Source organism: Sciurus vulgaris (genome assembly GCF_902686455.1).
Source record: "Sciurus vulgaris genome assembly, chromosome: 6".
NCBI lineage: Eukaryota > Metazoa > Chordata > Mammalia > Rodentia > Sciuridae > Sciurus > Sciurus vulgaris.
The window spans coordinates 124311988-124330330 of NC_136466.1; the positions used below are offsets into that span (position 1 = coordinate 124311988).

Sequence of the window (18343 nt, forward strand, 5' to 3'; positions counted from 1 at the left end):
CATGGAGGGAAGGTAGTAAAAAGTGCCCCCAGAGGAAATAATTGAATCATTTATTGTCACTGTTCTGATCACCTTTTTATTTATAAATCAGAACATTTTATTTGGAAATAATTTAAAATATACCAGAAAACTTCATGAATAGTGTGACGAACACATGCATATCCCTCACCCAGAGTCACTCCCTATGAACATTCTGCCTCATTTGGTTTATGTCATTCTCTCTCTCTTTTTGCACTATGTACACACATACACACTCACATATATACATGCACACAGACATATACATACATTATTTTTTTCTCTGATGTACCTGAGAGAAAACTGCACATATCATGGCCTTCCATCCCCAAATTCTTTAAGGTATGCCTCCCAAGAAGAAGGAAGCTTTCCAATATAACTACAGTATAGTCTCAAACATCTGATTGCCTTTGAAATTTACAGCATGAATTATTTAAAACATTTTACCTCAAGCTCCAGTCCAGATATTGACCCATGGAAGGAATAGGTCAACTATTAGTTGAGGAACAGCTCACATATCTAGGGGGAAAAAGTCATATTGTTAGCATTTTAAATTTGCAAAGGTGCATGGTACATCAATAGATGGGAAGTAACTAAATGCTACGTCATGCCTGAAAGGTTTATCAAGGGACATATCACAGCCATATTTAGGCTTTTAGATTCCCCTTAATAAATTTATCTGTTTATGGATACACTTATCCCTGGCATTATAGTTAGCTAGCGTTCATTAGGATGCCACATTAGTGTCTCTGTGCTTTGTATCTTGTTTTTTTTCTTGTGATAACATAATTCCAGTTTTGAAAGACTGAAATAGTTTTGACTTAGACAATGCCATTGACTTTCTCCCTGACAGTAAGCAGTAGAGAAGTAGAAGGGACATTGATGATGTTGAATTGGGTCCTGGAAGAAGCAGCAGTCCCCTGGGTAATGATTCTAACACAGCCGTACCCTCACTGAAGCTGGTTGTGGGACCCTCTCCCCAAATGGTACTTATAACTTTGTTATATACATTTGTTATATCTTAGATAACAAATATACAGGTTCTCACTGTTGTGAACAAATAGGGTCGAGATTTATGTTTCATAACCTATGCCACTAAATTTAACAGCTCGCATTTATGACAATTGCCATTTTTTCCCCTAAGGGAGCTCAATCATGCATATTCCCCTTCACCCAAGTATGTATAACCATCCGTCTGTGCATTGGGGAATCCAAATGAGGGAGACAGGGCTTCAGGCCTTCAGAATGGCAGCAAGATTATCTGTGGAGGAAGGTATGATGCTGGAACAATTTGTGAAAGTTGGGTGTGTCCCTGATAACTGCAGTGGACAACACAGAGACACAGTTCTGTATAGTCACCTCCCTGTCTGACTCATTGACACTGTCCACACAGAGAGAGTGTCAAGTATATACAAATAACAGGTTTACTACTCTAGGTAAACTCTTCATTTATCCCATGGACAGATTTATATTGAGAAGCACTTGGAGCTGGGGATTTGGTAATAAATAAGATAGCCATGGACTATAACCTCAAAGAACTTACACATAAATTGTTTTGCTATAAAATATTGTACGTTCAGAAATATCTGTGCCCTCATAATATGACCACGATATGTCATTCACTAAATCTTTCAGGCATGACTTGGAGTCATCAGAATTTAGTTTGAAAGCTATCATATTTGTAGAGGGAGAGAACAGTGACTTTAGATGGCAAAGCATGGAAAGAAATCAATTCAAAAAGATCCTCCGAGAGCTGGGGATGTGATTCAGTGGTATAGCACTTGCCTACTGTGCACAATGCCCTGGGTTCAATTCCCAGCGCTGACAAAACCAAAAAACAAACTAACAACAAAAACCCAGACCCTCCAGCCCTCCATCTTTTTAAAAGATTTAACAAAACCAATATACTCAAAGTCTGAGTATACTGAGTAAGAAGAAAATTTTTAAACTTCCTTATGTTCAAGTGTATGAATGAGTGAAAGAGGGGTTCTTGGAGAAGGAGAACCACCTACCAATGAAGACAATATTTTTCTTCTTCAAGACAAGGAGAATTTGGTTCATCAAAATGATTTCCAGGCTGGAACCAGTTTCAAGTGAGGTCAGAAAGACAAATCTCTGAAGTCCACAGGGAATCTCAGGGTGGTTCTTGTAGGATTTTGTTTGACAGGTTTTCTAAAAATCATTTTCTGATAGTTCAGGAACAAGCTATTGAATACCAGTAACCTAAAAACCAGTAAGTCAATATTCAAATCTCAGCATGGCCTATGTGAACACACTTATTGTTAAAACTAAGCTATGACCCTAAACTATGATGGGATCAGAGTTTTATAATTGGTAATTGTATTACTGGAATTGCATTTGACTGTGAATATAGATATTTAAATAGAAGTGGCTATTTCTCTTCTATGTTAAAATTGAAAAGTAGGCAGTCCAGAGCAAATGTGGTCACATTATTCCATGAAGTCTTCAAGGTCACACACTCTTTCCATTTTGTTGATTTGTTAGATGTGAACTCTGTACCTAAATTTTACTCATCATCCAATATGGCTGCTCCAGCTCCAGCCATCAAATTCACATTCCAACCAGTAGGCAAGAGAAAGGAATAAAGGTACATGACTGATATCTTTTAAGAAAAGTTCCTGGAATCTACCCATCCTCTAGAAACTTAGTTTTATGGCAACACTTGGCCACAAAGGAGTCTGGGCGATTTCTCAATTTGGGAGAGTCACGCTTAGGAGAAAATTGGGATTCCAGTACAACTGATGAAGAAAAGCAGTGGTAGTAAAGGACAGCTAACAGTCTTTGCCATAGTGTAGTTATTAATAATGCTGCCTGGATTTTAAGTATTTCATATCAGTCTTTAGCACTCCATTTGCAGCATAATTTATAGGATGATTTTTACCATGTGAGCTCAACAGCTGCAGTGTTCAAGAAAGTTGTGCTCATTTCTGCTAGACTTTTTTTTTTTGGAAGATTTTTTTTCTCATCTCCATCACCTCACCCCTCCCTTCACTCCCCCTATGCATAATCCAAAGTTCCTTCATTCTTCCCTACTCACCCTCCACTGTAGTAGACGTTTTTACTACCCTGGGTAAAGGTTTAAAGATGAAATGTTCTAGGCTGATTAATTTTAATGGCACATGACAATAGATTCTCCACCTCAAAGCTTGCATGTCCACCTGGAATTAAGGAGAAACTGGTAGCTCAAAATAATAGTAGCCTGAGTTCTTTAACAGATGCTCTCTATGTTCTTGTTAACTCATACCCTCATCTAAATTTGAATCATAGGTACATTTTGACCTTACTGTAGAGAAAGTCCTAACATCTCACATGAGAATTATGGTGCTTGTTCTAACAAGATTGTGCCCCACAAGCATGCCAAAATTTGATAGCTACAAATAGGGAGATCTGAAAGGAGAGAGGCAGGGCGGTAATTTCTTTTACCTCTACTGCAGTGTCTTGGATTAAGACAGTAGTTAGCTTTTTGCTGACATGAGGCAGGCATGCCTTTTATGAGGGCGAGTGAGCAATCACAGAGCTGACTTAATTTCCAACAGTGTTTATAGAAGCACCAAAACATGATGTAGCCAAATGTTCCTAAAAGTCTGAAGTAATTTCATTTCTTCCATCATTATGAGAAATTAAAGCCAAGCACAATTACATCCCAGTAGTAAAAAGAACCCATTAAATGGGCATTGTTATTGAGTGAACGAAGTGAGCTTTCTGATTACTTTGACCAGCCATGTTTTAATTTTTGTCTGTCCATTTATTCCAAATCACATTAGAGGCCTTAACTGATTTTGACAAAATAAGCCACATTATTAAGGTGCAGTTCAACCAAGACGCTTAAGTATAATTACTAGAGTTTTTAAAGGGGTATATCTTCTAGATTTCACTAAATTTAGGAATGTAATTATTAGGGATTCTTTGTTTTTTTATATGCATTGGAGACCCATGACTAAAGGAAGAATTTAAATTTAGAGATCTGACTTTTTTCCAAGAATCTCTCCATAGACAGGCATCTGTTTTTTCAAAAGTGGATTTAAACCTCCTGATCCAGAAACTAAGAGAGCTGCCCTCATGGAGGAAAGCCCAAGCAGGGTGTAGTAACCAGACTTCCAAGCGGGGTAGACTTGTGAAGCTAAATGATGGACAGTGAACTCTCCCATAAATAAGGCATCCATACCATTTAGCATACAAACCAGGACACTTTTTAGAGTGAAAGGCAGTGCTATTGCTAACTATGCTAGAAAAACAGACAAACAGACATAACCCGGTAAGTTCCAGGCCATCTGGGAGGTGTGGACCCCCTACCCATAAAGCACAGGGGCAATAGATATCATAACAAATAAATGTGGCAGTGTCTAGAGGTGCCTGGAGAATCAAAGCATTAATGGGCCATCAGGAGAGAAAAGTAGGAGATACAGGTTATCCTACTAGTGATTTCTCTGCTGTGGCATGAAAGTTAGTCTGGTCATATGGTATCTCTGAGTATGATGTTTAAAAGTCCCTTGATCGTGTTCATATTCTTTTAAAAGTTTAGTTATTGATGTTCAGATGCAGGAGAAAATATAGAAGCATTATAGAAAGGTGATCTTAATAAGGGTAATGCTGCATGCTTTTTTAATTTCAGTTTAATTCAACAAATGTTTATTGGACACCTAATATGTGACAGTGAGGGTTTAGCACCAAAATTTGGTATGGTCCCAACACTGGAGAGATTCATTCTAGTAGCAAACAAATCATTTCAACAGATTGTTTACAGATCTAGAGACTTAAGATTTACTTCTGCTTTCTCTGTGGTGCCTTGACCATATTTATCAGTCTCTATCTTTAGTGGAAACTCCTACTAGGGGGATCACCTGGATTTTCCCCAATCACCTATAAGTGCAAAATGTAACGTACTTTGCAAATTCTGATGATGAGTTACCAAGTGGAGAGGAGCATGGACACCCTCCCCAGGCAGCTTGCATTCACTGACCTGGCCACGTGTCTGCCACAGCATGCATAAATGTATTTTGAAATCACTGTGATTGTTCATTTGCTATCAATACCTCTGGTCTGTGGACATCTTTTAGCCAAAAGTCTTCTGAGCTCAGCTTCATAATAAGAGTACCTCACAGATTACGGGTTTGCTGCCTTGAGCAGGGTTCAACAAGTATTTATTGAGAAGTAATGAGTCAAACCAACATTTAAGTAGACAGGGATGAATCATTTAACAACTCTAGTTTTCAACTGTGTCAGTGGTAAGGGCTCACCCCAGGTAAAACCAAAACCAGTAGAGTATGTGACTTCCCTCCAGACCTGGACCCCTTGCTCTGAATCTCCTCCTGTTTCCTTCCCGCAGTGATGTCCGGTCTGGCTCCTTCCTGCCCCTGTGAGGTGGAGCTTGTCATCTGGGTCCTCTGAGACTACGCAGAGATTGGAAGGCAATTTCACATACAGGAAGTAAATTAGGAAAGGCAGGAGCTTGATCATGCAGATCAAGTGACAAAAGATAAATTGTAAAAAGTAATCCAACATATCCAAATATGCAGAGTCCAGACTCAGAAAACTTACTGCAAAGGTGGAGGTGGGATCAGACATAAGGGACGGTGCTGGAAGTGAGGTAGCTTTTTGAGTAGTTCAAAAGATGAACTGAAGTTTGATAAAAACTTTAGTCAATAAAAACCTGTAATATGGTCTTCAGTAAAGAGATCTATAATTATTATTACTACTATTATTGAGAGGTATTATTATTACTGTTATAATAGTAATTATTATTGTTATTATTATTACTATGCTTTGGGAATATAAGATCATGTAGGAAGTATTGAAAGAGGAGAACACCAGAAATGTAGGAAATGTGTTTTGCCAGGAATATAAGACCTGAAGGGGTAGAGAGGAAAATGAGGGTCAAATAGAAAGATGTGTCTTTCCTACTCATTCATCAATGAAAGGGTGAGTATGCGTTGTGGTCTTTGAGAAATAGCACTCCTGGGTCATAGGTCATTTTTAGGTCAACAGGTTCAACTATTTTTGGTCAGTCTGCGTTCCTCAGATTGCATCTCCTAAGGGTCCCAGTTGGTCCAGGGACAGCTGAGATCATTTGGCCAAGACCATTCCTGGGTCACTATTGGAGTCAGGAAAGGAATCTCTGTTTTGACTCCAAATCAAATAGTGTTTCAAGTGACTAGGCAGATTCCCCAAAAAAAAAAAAAATTAAGTTGGGGTGTCAGGGTCTTGCTGTGCTGCTCAGGCTGCTGTGGAACTCCTGGGTTCAGGTGATCCCCCCACCTCAGCCTCCTAAAGGATGATACTCCTCATCATCACTCTGCCCAGCACAAGCACTTCAATTTCTGTCCTTTGAAATTACCTTGTTCATATGAGCAAGAGTAAACACTACTCTCCAGAATGTTTCTGTCACCACCACTAAGCTCTGTTGCTGGTACAGGCGCAAACTGGTCACGAAGGCCCATAGAAATACAAAATATTAAAGTGAACCATATATAGCAAGGATAAACAGTACTTCATGCTAAGTTCTGTTCCTAGTCGCTACATATGTGTGGTGCGTACACTGCTTCAGTTGTATTCAGATTTCCTTTACATTGTGCAGATGGAATTCCTTCCCTTAGTTTTACCTGAACTGAAAAGCACAGTGTGTTAAAAGGACTCTAAATGAAATTTGCCATGAGTATTTTGACACATAAATGTTTATAGTAGGAATCTGCCACCATCTCTTTTTAAACAAATAGAGGTAATGAAACCTTCTCCATTCCCGTACATATTTTTTATACTACTAGGAATCAGCGCCCACATGTCTTCAAGAAAGGGCACAATTAACAACAATATTCATGGCATCTCCCACTTGAAACAAGCCTACCATGTCATAGTATAAAACAGTGTTTACTGTGGTTCACTGACAAAATGTTTGTAAGTCACTCAATGTCATTTAATTCCCCCCAATCCCACAAAACTATGTGTGAGAAGTCTGGGACCTCACAAGATGATCGGGGGTGTCAGAGGACTTCAAGATCCCTGTCACGGCAATTGTTGGAAGATCTGGAAGAATATCAAAAAGCAATGCTCTGGTTAGCTGGGCTCTTGAAGGAGATGAAGGCAAGACACTTTCAAGATGAAAAAGTATAATTGTTGAGTCAGAAAAGACAAATTTGAAAAAAAAAAAAAAAAGATATACAGGTTGAAATTAGAATGTAGAATTAAACATCCAGAATCTTCTTCATGGGTTAGGTTTATAACCAAAATTTATATAAATAAATAAATTCAAGTGAAAAGTGAATGCAGTCAGTATGGTGGTGTTAGAAAATAGAAAAATTCATAAAAATCAGTTCAACAACTTACACATTTACTTCAACAGTTAAGATATAAAAGGCCATTTAAGAAAAATATGAAATCAACAGAAAGACACACATACAATAATTTTAGTAAACCCAACACTTGTTTTAAATTGAAAATCTTTTATTCATATTAATGTTTTAATTATCATAAAACAAAATGTCCACACATTACCTGAAATGATACAAGCTAGCAAATATTCCCTAAAGGTATATACACACACATAAACGTTATGTATGCTATATGTATAAATATTATATGTACATTATATATAACACATATATATTTACATCCACGTTTTCGGACAATGGGAAGAAAAATACTAAGCGATTGTTTTTCTCTTACCACAGAGCTCTCATTTGAGCATACAACTGGAGTATTACTTAAAATTTAAGTTTGGAAGATCAAATCATAGCAAAAGTTATCAAAAATAATTGCTCAAGATAGAGCATTCACCTAGCAGGCACAAGGCCCTTAATGTGCTCCACAGAACTGAAAAACAAAAATTGTAGAATAATATGATTTTCTAAAAGCTAATCTTAAACTTGAAGAAAATACAAATGACATGCTTTATACATCTTGCTTAATAAAAGAAGACTGCAGTTTTAATATTTCAAAGTAAGCACAATTAACACTCTTAATTGTGTTACTTTTTAGACAGGTACAGGAATTGACTCCCACTAGTACCAAAAATATGTACAAGACTCTTTTGATGGTATGAATTGTCTTTTAGGAAGAGATGGAGAGAAAACGGATTGCTATTAAAAGCATCTCATGTGTTATAGGTAATAGGCTGATAAATACAGTTTTTTAAAAGACAAATCATATTTTTAAGTTGTAACCAACAAAAAAAGAAATAGGGATATAGATACATGATTTTTAGATTAAAGTTAGTCTTAATATTCAAATAAAATGTGAAAAATGACACAGGTAACCTTCTAGAGGACAGATGTTTAGTCCCATTTTGCAAAAGAAAAAGCTGAGGTGTAGAGAAGTTAAATAGGTTGCCCACATTCTCCACGTGGCTGCCGAGTTGCAGATAGCAAGGGAACCTCAGTTCTCTCTGTTGCTCTGCCGTGGTAGGCCTCTAAAATGGACACCTTCAAACCTCTGCTTTCCGCTCTGCCTCTGCACTGCTACAGCGGCTCCTCACTCGCCCTCCTTGTTTCTTCTCCATTTCATCTTCCCTGGCTACCACTGCACTTATCCAATGCCCACAGTATCCATTAGCTCAAGGCTACACATTTAAGTGTTCAACTCTATTTCCTTCTCCTCCCTGGAAGGAGTCTACTCTGCCCAGGCCATTTACCCCCCACCCACCTTACCCTGCTGCAGGCCTCCAGGCACTTCTTATACCTGAAAAGAAATGCCTGCTGACTCCCTCCTCCCACAGCCCCTCAAACCACAGCCTCAGCTGAAGACCTGCATCCCAGTTGGCCTTCCTCCTGGCAGTCTGTGCCCTCAGCTTCAGCTCACACCCGCCCCTCTGTGCTCTGAACTCCAGTAGCACTCCCAGACTGAATGATTTATATGCCACCTTACACTTACACTGCCTCTAGGGAGCAGCTGATCATGTGTCTGATTTTCTCAGTAAGATATGTTAAGGTCCTTCCTAGGTCCAGGCCACTGAATCTTTCATTTTTCTTGTATTTTACAGCAACTAGTATATGGGAGAATATGTATCAATAAATAACTATTTATGGGTGTTTTGATTGCTCTCTTTCTGGGGAAAAGAGAGAACATGAAGTGGAAAAGGAGGGAAAAAGATCACTCCCTGACCATTTCTCAGTGGTAGGCTGTTGCAAAGGCAAGGTGGGGGAAATAAAATGTTCCTAGTGGAGATTTCAAAGATGTGGGCACTTAGAGAGCAAGTGAGTTTATATTTGAGACATATTTGATATATAGGTGTAGATAGTATAGGTACAGATAATATTTGATATATAGGTGTAGATAGTATAGTTTTCCAAGGGTGCTTCAAGAAATGATAATTGAGCTACGTGCAGTTGACACCTGCTTGTAATCCTTACTACCTGGAAGGCTGAGGCAGGAGGATAATTCAAGGTCAGCCTCAACAACTTAGCAAGACTATCACACAATAAAAATAAAAAGGACTGAGGATGTAGTCCAGTGGTGGAGTGCTTCTCTCTCATGTGTGAGGCCCTGAGTTCAATCTCTAGACTGAAAAAAATAGTGATACTTGCCATACCAAGGAAAGCATTCCAAGTTTAGATAATACTCATTAAGTGACATCGAATAGGTTTCTACTGTAGAACTTCTAGCTTTCGGTTGGTTTGTGTTCATTAGAAATAACTGAAAAAACCTTGATTGAAGTTAGCAATTACAGATATTAAGAAGAAATTGGTAAGCTGGTGAAGTATTAGTTGGTAATATGTTTGAGACAAGAGTGAAATTAGGCAGAAAAGAGGATCAAAACACTTCCTCTTAGTTATGGCTTAGATAGGAGATTCACCCCAAAATCTCATGGGTGAGACAATGAAAGAAAATTTAGAGGTGAAATGACTGGATTATGAAAAAAGCTAATTAGTGGATTAATCTCCTGATAGGGACGAAGTGGGTGGTACCTGCAGTAGGTGGGGTATGACTGGAGGAGATAGATCGCTGGGGGCATGCCTTTGGAGTTTATTGTTTGTCCCTAGTGAGCAGAACACTCTCTCTTTCTGCTCCCTTGTTGCCGTATCTTGAGCTGCTTTCCTCCACTATGCCTTTCTTCTTGGATTTTATTCCTCAACTTAGGCCCAGAGTAATGGAGTTGACTGTCTAGACTGAGACCTCTGAAACCATGAGCACTAAATAAACTTTTGCTCCTCTAAAATTGTTCCTGTCCGATCTTTGGTCACACTGTTTATCAGTAGCTTTATTTATCTGGATATCTTGATTTGAAATATAAAGCATCCACACCTGGTATATGGTTAAGCTAACTCAGCAGAATTCTAGCACCATCCTTGGTAATGAAAGGGATATTTGACAGCATCTAAGTCAGTTCAGAAAGTTCCCCTACAAAAATAGCTGAGCCCTTCTGTGATAACCAACACTGGACAACCTTAAAACCAGCACCTAACCCAGATGACATGGTGTAAGATCAGAGGCTGAAGGACTAGAGAGAGCCAGCGTCACTTCAGACCATTTATGAGATTCCTTATTTTCTCTAAAGAACTATTTGTGCAGTAATTGACAAAGATAAAGATTCAAAGACTGTTGTAGTCCAGATTTGACTGGATCTAATGAAAACATAGGTACCTTCCCACAACACCATGGGAATAAAATTGATCCCTAAAGTCGTTACAAAGGTATGTAAATAATTTGGTTCTCATACTTATTTTTAAGCCTGTTTGTAACATTTTATTGTTACATTTTGAAACAATAGACACAAACTTCCTCCTTAACATACTTTAATACTCTCTTTGATCTTATGTTGCTAAAATACAAGTTTGGAATGAAATTATTTTAATCCAGACCTGTGGATATATACAGTCTGTCTTGAGTATTAGCAATAAAGTCTTAATATCTGTCTAAATCAGTTCTTGCTGCTAAAACCATAAATTGGGTGACTTGGAGAACAAATATTCATTTTTCACAGTTCTGGAGGCTGAAGTCTGAGATCGGGGTATCAATGTGGTTGGATTGTGGGGAGCTGTCTTTGGGGTTTCAGACTGCCATCTCTTCCTCATGGCAAAAGAGCAAGCTGGCTGCCCAGTCTGGTATAAACCCCGCACATGAGGACTCTACACTCATGACCTAATTACTTCCCAAAGACACAACCTCCAAACACCATCACGTTGGAGATTAGATTTCAACATACAGATTTTAGGGAAGCACAAACATTTGGTCCATAGCAATATTCTTCTTTGAAATTCTGTTTCTGTCTCTTAAGCAATTCTTCTGCTCTGCAGCTTCTCCACTGGGCATTGGCCAGAATTTTCTCCTTATCTCATCATCAACCTCTAAACTGGCCTTTTCATTCTCCAATCCTCCTTTCATTCTATTCCCAGAGCAATCTTTCTAGAAACAAATTTGACCATATGACTTCTAGCATAGAACATATTTTATGGATCCTTTGGAAAAAGCAAATAAACCTTTTTTCCCCTCACATTTTTTATTGGTGCATCATAGTTGCACATAATGATGGGATTTGTTGTTGCATATTCATACATGAACACAATATAGAAATATAATTTGGCCAGTGTCACTCTCCAGCACTTCCCCTCCCTCCCACCTTCTCCGCCTTGCTCCCTTCCTCTTCTGATCTCCCTTTGATTTTCATGAGTCACACCCCCATCTCTCTTTTTTTTCCTCTCCAACTTCCACATATGAGAGAAAACATATGACCCTTGACCTTCTGAGTTTGACTTATTTTGCTTAACATGATTGTCTCAAGTTCCATTTTCCTTCAAATGCCATAGTTTCATTATTTTTTGACTGAATAAAATTCCATTGTGTATATATACCACATTTTCTTTATTAGTTTATTCACTGATAGACACCTAGACTGGTTCCATAATTTGACTATTATGAACTGTGCTGCTATAAACATGGGTATGCCTGTATCATCATAGTGTGATGATTTCTTTAGGATAAATACTGAGGAGTGGTATTGCTGGGTCATATGGTGGTTCTGTGCCTGGTCTTTTTAGGCAACTCCATATGATTTTCATAGTGATTGTACTAATTTACAATCCCACCAGCAATGTAAAAGTGTTCCTTTTTCTCCACATCTTCTCCAGCATTTATTATTTATATTATTGATTTCTGCCATTCTGACTGGTATGAGATTAAATCTGTGGAGTTTTGATTTCCTTTTCCCTAATTTCAGATGATGTTAACATTTTTTTGTATGTTTGTTGGCCAATTGTATTTTTTCTTTTGAGAAGACTCTAATTCATTTGCCCATTTATTAATGGGTTTTTTTTTTATTTTTTGGCATAAAGTTTATTGAGTTCTTCAAATATTATAGATATTAATCCTCTGAAAGAGGAGCAGCTAGCAGAGATTTTCTCCCATTCTGTAGGTTTTTTTCTTCACATTCCTAATAGTTTCCTTTTCTGCACAGAAGCTCTTTAATTCAATGCTGTATTGTTTATTAACTCTTGCATTATTTCCTGAGCTTTAGGGGTCCTATTGACAAAGTCATTGCCTGTACCTATATGCTAAAGTATCAACCTATCATTTTCTTCTAGGAGTTGCATAGTTTCTGGTATAATTCCTAGGTCTTTGATCCATTTTGAGTTGATTTTTGTGCAGGGTGAGAGATAAGGGTCAGTTTCATATACAGGGATAAACAGTTTTCCCAGCACCATTTGTCAAAAAACATCTTTACTCCAAAGTATGTTTTTGGCATCTTTGTCAAGGCTCAGATGACTATAGGTGTGTGGGTTTGTCTCTATGTTTTCTTTTCTGTGCCACTGATCTATGGGTCTGTTTTTATGCCAGTTCCATGTGTTTTTTGTTACTGTAGCTCTGTAGGATAATTTGAAGTCAGGTATTGTGATGCCTCCAAAAGTCATAAACTCTTAAACACCGTAGTCTTACAAAACTTCTTCCTCATTTTTATATATACCCATGGTTTGCCTAAACTTTACATCTTTATCTGCTGTGGCTCCTAAATGGCCTGTGTGTTCCACCTGGTAATGGTATGTGTTTGCCTCTGTTGCCTCCTGTTTTCCACCTGGTCAACTCGATTTTATCCTTGGAGACTCCGCATGGACATTGCTCCTTTCAGAAAGCTTTTCCATGTCTTTCTAAGGCTGTATCAAGTGGCACCAATTCTGTCACCAATCTCTGCCTTCTGCTTACACTGTATCATACTCACTGCCTAGTTTTAGTGCACAACTTACACAATACTGTCCTGGTTCCTCAGTGGAGCCAGAAGTCCAAGGTCATCTCCTTCCATTTAGTATACTTGGAAACTGACAACTGACACATAACAGATGTTCAGTATATGTTTATTAAAATGAAAAGATCTTCATAACCAGTAGATTGTAAACTTGAGAATAGGAAGGAACTTTTGACTACTTTGTCATTGTTAAATCTTCATCATTTAACATAGTGCCTGGTACATACTATATATATATGCTTAAATATAAGTTGTTGAATGAATGAATTAGCTTATCTAAAATAATAGCACTTCATATCTGTTATTTGGGAGAAATCATTTTCAACTTAAATACAAATAAAACATACCAAAAGGACATTAGATTTACTGTATGAAGTCCTATGGTTAAATTATATATGTAAATTCTGGACCAAATGTAGCGGCAAGGTTTTCCTAAAGCAGATTCATAAAGTACATACTTTTGGACTGGCCCTTTGCCTCCTTTCTTGAATTTTTTCTTCTTTCTAGACATCCTAAAAACTATCCCAGATACCTGGCTAAGGTTCTGGAGTCCTAGGTTTTACCTAAGTATTATTTGATATATTTACTTTAACTAATAGGATTATTTGAGTTAGATACATCAAATAATTCCAGGGGGAGGGAAAGGTTAAATGGAGGAGGTTGTGGAAAGAATCTACCTGGTAAGCAATGTAAGATTATTTAACTCACAATCTCTCACGTAAACTAAAATAACCTGCAGAGTTCTTATTACCTCCCCAATCTATAGATGAAAAAAGTAAGAATCCAGAAAAATTGGGGGAATTGCCATGTGATTGTGGCTTGTAAATAGTGGAATGGAGATTGGATACTTCTTCCACTTCTCCAGTTTTTCTCAAGGAATAATATTGTTTATAATTACACACATGTTGCATGGAGCCACCAGCTCAGGTATCTGATTACACTTGGATCAAACTCAAATTGTTTGGACAAAAATTATTCTTAAATCAAGTACTAGAAGCTTTTCTCCTCTTCCTCAGTCTCTTCTGTGTCAACTCAGGTAAACACTTCTCTAGCCTATCTGGCCTTCAAGTGCAATCCCTTCAATGAATTAGAACAAAACAACTCCCGTGCCTTCAGGAACTTTATCAAAGATTGAGGGAAAAGAAATTTTACCTGATGGACTTACTCTTTAGACCAGACTTACTTTTTTCTCTCCCTCTCTCTCTCACACACAAACTCCCTTTCAAACAGTCAGCCTAATCTTCTGGCTTCCTATGTAGAACAGGCCATAGATTCATTTTAACCCCCCATAGTTTCTCAAAGCCTGACCTTCTGCCATAAGTAGGCTTACTAAAGTAGCACTTTCTTGCAGGAAGTTTCTCTCTGAAAGATATTCTGATCATATGCACCATTCTCCTGACATATGATTAAAAATTCAGTGACTAGAAGGTTGCAGTTTTTGAGAGCAGAAATCCTACTTCTCTCAGGTCACACTGGGCACAGTCCCTCCATTCATGCCTGATGTGTTGGGAGAACATATGCCAACCTGTTTTAATATAGAGGTTGTCCTAAATAAGAATAATCATCAGAGAAGCAAATGGTCTATAAATTATTTAGTTTTATTCTAGCACTAATATAGCCAAAGATAACGGTCTCACTGACTTCAGCCTTGACTCCTTCAATCCCATTTATTTCATAGCCCAAGAACTTTCCAGCTAAACTAAAATCAGATACCACATCACACAGCTCTCTGAATTACTCTGTCTCTTGCTTTTGAAGATAGTCCAAAGCTCCTACCTGCCGATGCCTGAGAAGATTTCCGTGGCTAGTGTCTGCGGATTTCTCAGATTTTTCAGATTTTTTTCCCAGCCTCTTTTCCCTTGAGCAAGGACCTATTCATGACAATTCATTTTTCTACACACACAACAGACACATCTTGTTGATCACAGCTCTAGGTGTCTGCTTGTTTTCTCCTAAATATCCCTCCCACCCTCTTTACTTGCCTTCTATTTCCTTCTTTAGGACTTTGCCTTTTCCTGCTCCACCTCTGTCCCAGTCTGATTTAAATGGCCCTCTTTGATTGTCCCATAGCCCATGTGCTTCCTTCTTCGCAAGTACTTTCTACTGTGCAGTATGCTGAAATTGTCTCCACTGCTGGGTTCTAGGTTCCTTTGGATAAAGGACGCACACCTGTAATCTTCTTGTTCCTGCAGACTTTAATATGTGACACATACATAGTCGGTGCTAAATAAATGCTAGTGACTGATGGGACCAAAAGTCAGTGAAACTCAATCCTTTGTTTATTTCATTTAAGAAGTTCTACTAGAGCCTTAAGGCAGCACAAGGAAAAAAATGTAGATAGTGGGAAGATAAAAGAAAAAAAAAACCCTCACAAAAGTTACACTCATCTTCACTTTGGACATTTTTTGAAGTACTAAGTGAAAGTTTATATATATTATAAGATTTTTAAATACTTCAAAATAAGAGCTCAATGCCAGAAATACACTTGGAATCAAAAGCAGCTTGCCACTGGCAAGTTTTGCTTAAGCCTGTTGAAGGTACACACTGAAAGAGACTCCAGGGCCTTCATGTACTTCCCATCAGATAAAATTTATAGAGGAAAAAAATTTTGTCAGCAAAGTTAGAGCTAACCTGCACAAATCTCTTACTAGAGCAAAGTCTGGGAGTGTCTAGCTCAAAGCAATGCAGGGTGAAGCAGAAATCATTTTCTCCAGTTCTGCCTGCACTTTCAACTCCTTCCTTAGGAGCAAGGAAGAGACTTTGCTGGGAATGAGAAGAGAAACTGGCATTGGTTAGAAAGGTATCAAGTATTTACTCTTAGAAGCTGTTTACTGAGGTTGTTTTAATTTAAAAGCAATCTGAATCAGCTGCGATAATTTTTATTTTCTTTAAATTAAGAATATGCAAAAGGTATCCAAAGTAAGTCATTTGTTGGACCTATTCTCATTTGCAGCAATAGGTTTGTCTAGGAATTGCAACAAACTTACACAGACCTTTAACCCTGTAAATGTTGGCACAAAACCAACATCGACACAGTTACACATCCTGTAGAGTGGATCAGTTTACCTCATCGGTCGCCACGGCTCTAAGTTGTGGGTGAGAGTAATGGGCCGAATATTGCACAAGAAAACGACCTCAAACTCCAGCTAACTGTTGTGGCTCTGAGCTGATGACTTTTTTCCTTTTCCAAGGGAAGCTGCCGCTTCAGCATCCTCTCCTGGAGCCCCTGGCACTGTTTCAGGCCATGTGTCAGGGGAACCCTGTGCGCATCACAATGACGGAAGCCAAGTGCTGGCCCACAGGCACTGAGGACTGTTTGTTCACGGGAGGGTTTGAGCAGAGCCCTGGTGTTACATAGTTCAAGGGTGCCTTGGAGAAAACCGATGCTGCTGGGGGCCTGGAGAGGGGGGTGGCTGCCAAAGGCTCAAGTTCTTTTTCAGTTGCTATTCCATAGCCCTCTAATGCCTGTATGGAATTTAGCCAATAGTTTCGCTTGGGTGTTTTTCTCTCTTTAGTTCTATGACTTAGCAAGATTAAATAAAAGGGTTTTCATATTTTTTTTTAAATAGGGCTGTAGTGTATACTATTCTTGGGGGCGGGTATTTTATTAATGAATGCAGTATGTGTTCTTGGTGAAAAGCAAAATTAAAACAGTTCACTGTTTTTGACATGCTAGCTGTAGATGGCATTTAGGTGTTTGGTGTGGTGATTCAATTTCTTGTAGAATATCTGACAACTGCACATTGAGGCTTTTTCTTTTTCTTTTCTTTTTTAATGGTAAGGATAGAAAAAGTCAGTTACTCAGTGCCTTAGAACACTTGGGGTTAAAATTCCTAAAAATGAAGGCTTAATGATCCTGAAAAATTGTGGCTAGCCATATTACCTATTGACTTAGGAATGTGGAAAAAGTAATATTCTCAATTCTATGCTAATATCAACAATAATTCTTTATTGAGCAACAAACTTTATAAAACAAACTGTTCTTTATTCTGCTGTAATTATTTCCTTAACTTACTGGTATGTATGTTCTGGGTCTTTTTTTTTTTTTTTTTTTTTTTTTTTTTTTTGTCATTTTCCTGACTCACATAGAATATTGTAGAAGATGTTAGAACATTGTGTTGGCACGCAAATCCTGATAGTCAAATGGCTGATCCATGATTTGAACTTAAAACAGATCATCTGAAATAAATTGCCCTTCTTGTCATTATATCACCTTCCTAAGAACAAATCCCGTAGCACACTGCATGAGGGCTCTAACCTGAAGCTTTCCTAAATTGCCTTTCCACATTAAAAAATAAAGGTTGAGATACAATATGTGGAACTATATCCTGCTAGGTCTGAGGCCTGAATTTGTACTTCTGATTTCAGAAAAACTTTAGAAAGTTGAGTGAAGTTGGGGTGAGGGGGAGACATTTTATGTACTGGGAGGTCCCCTGGGTCTCAGGCTTTGAGAGTTGAACTGCATAGGAGAGGGATATGGAAAGTCCAACCTCAGAGATGGGAGAGGGGACTCCTGGCTTCAGATGACTGAAAAGATGATAGTGAACACACCCGCACAATGGCTATGCCTACTGGATGTACTAACTGTGAACTCAAAAGGACTATAAAATAAGTTAATTACAATTTCCTATGTCCCTATTTTATGTAGCTGAGGGAGGAAAAAAGAAAAAAATAAAACCATAAAGTAGATGTACTCCTATGGCAACTAGGTAATGCTGTACTTCCATATGGAAAGGATTCAGTAAATTGAAAATGGTTGTGTTACAGCCACAGAGAGAATCCTTTGACATCTCAGGTTGTGGGATTACAAGGGAATTTTTCTATATGTGTAATGTTTCAGTTTTTAAAATAGGAAGCATGTAACATTTTATAGCCTTATAATCACAGAAAAACTAAAGTATTTTAAATTTTAAATTATCTTTTAAGGTTGTTTTTTCTGTTAAGGTTAAAAAGTTTCAACCTTAAACTTTAAGTTACCTGGCAAGGTTTAGGCAGTTGCTCATCCACCTAAAATATGTATTTCCAGAGATTGGTGCAGGGGGAAAAATAAACAAAAGAGACAAAAACTAGAGTACTAAAAGTGAAGAGCAAACAGTACAAGAATCCTTGATAACAACAAGCCCCGTGGCACATGTAACA

At 38.1% G+C, this 18343-nt stretch overlaps 1 protein-coding gene across 11 annotated transcripts in view; it reads left to right on the plus strand.

The window, feature by feature from the left end:
* The window catches only part of PDE4D (phosphodiesterase 4D), a 1241089-nt gene that overhangs the window by 1171497 nt on the left and 51249 nt on the right, over positions 1-18343 (plus strand). The gene's annotated exons all lie outside the window — the stretch shown is intronic.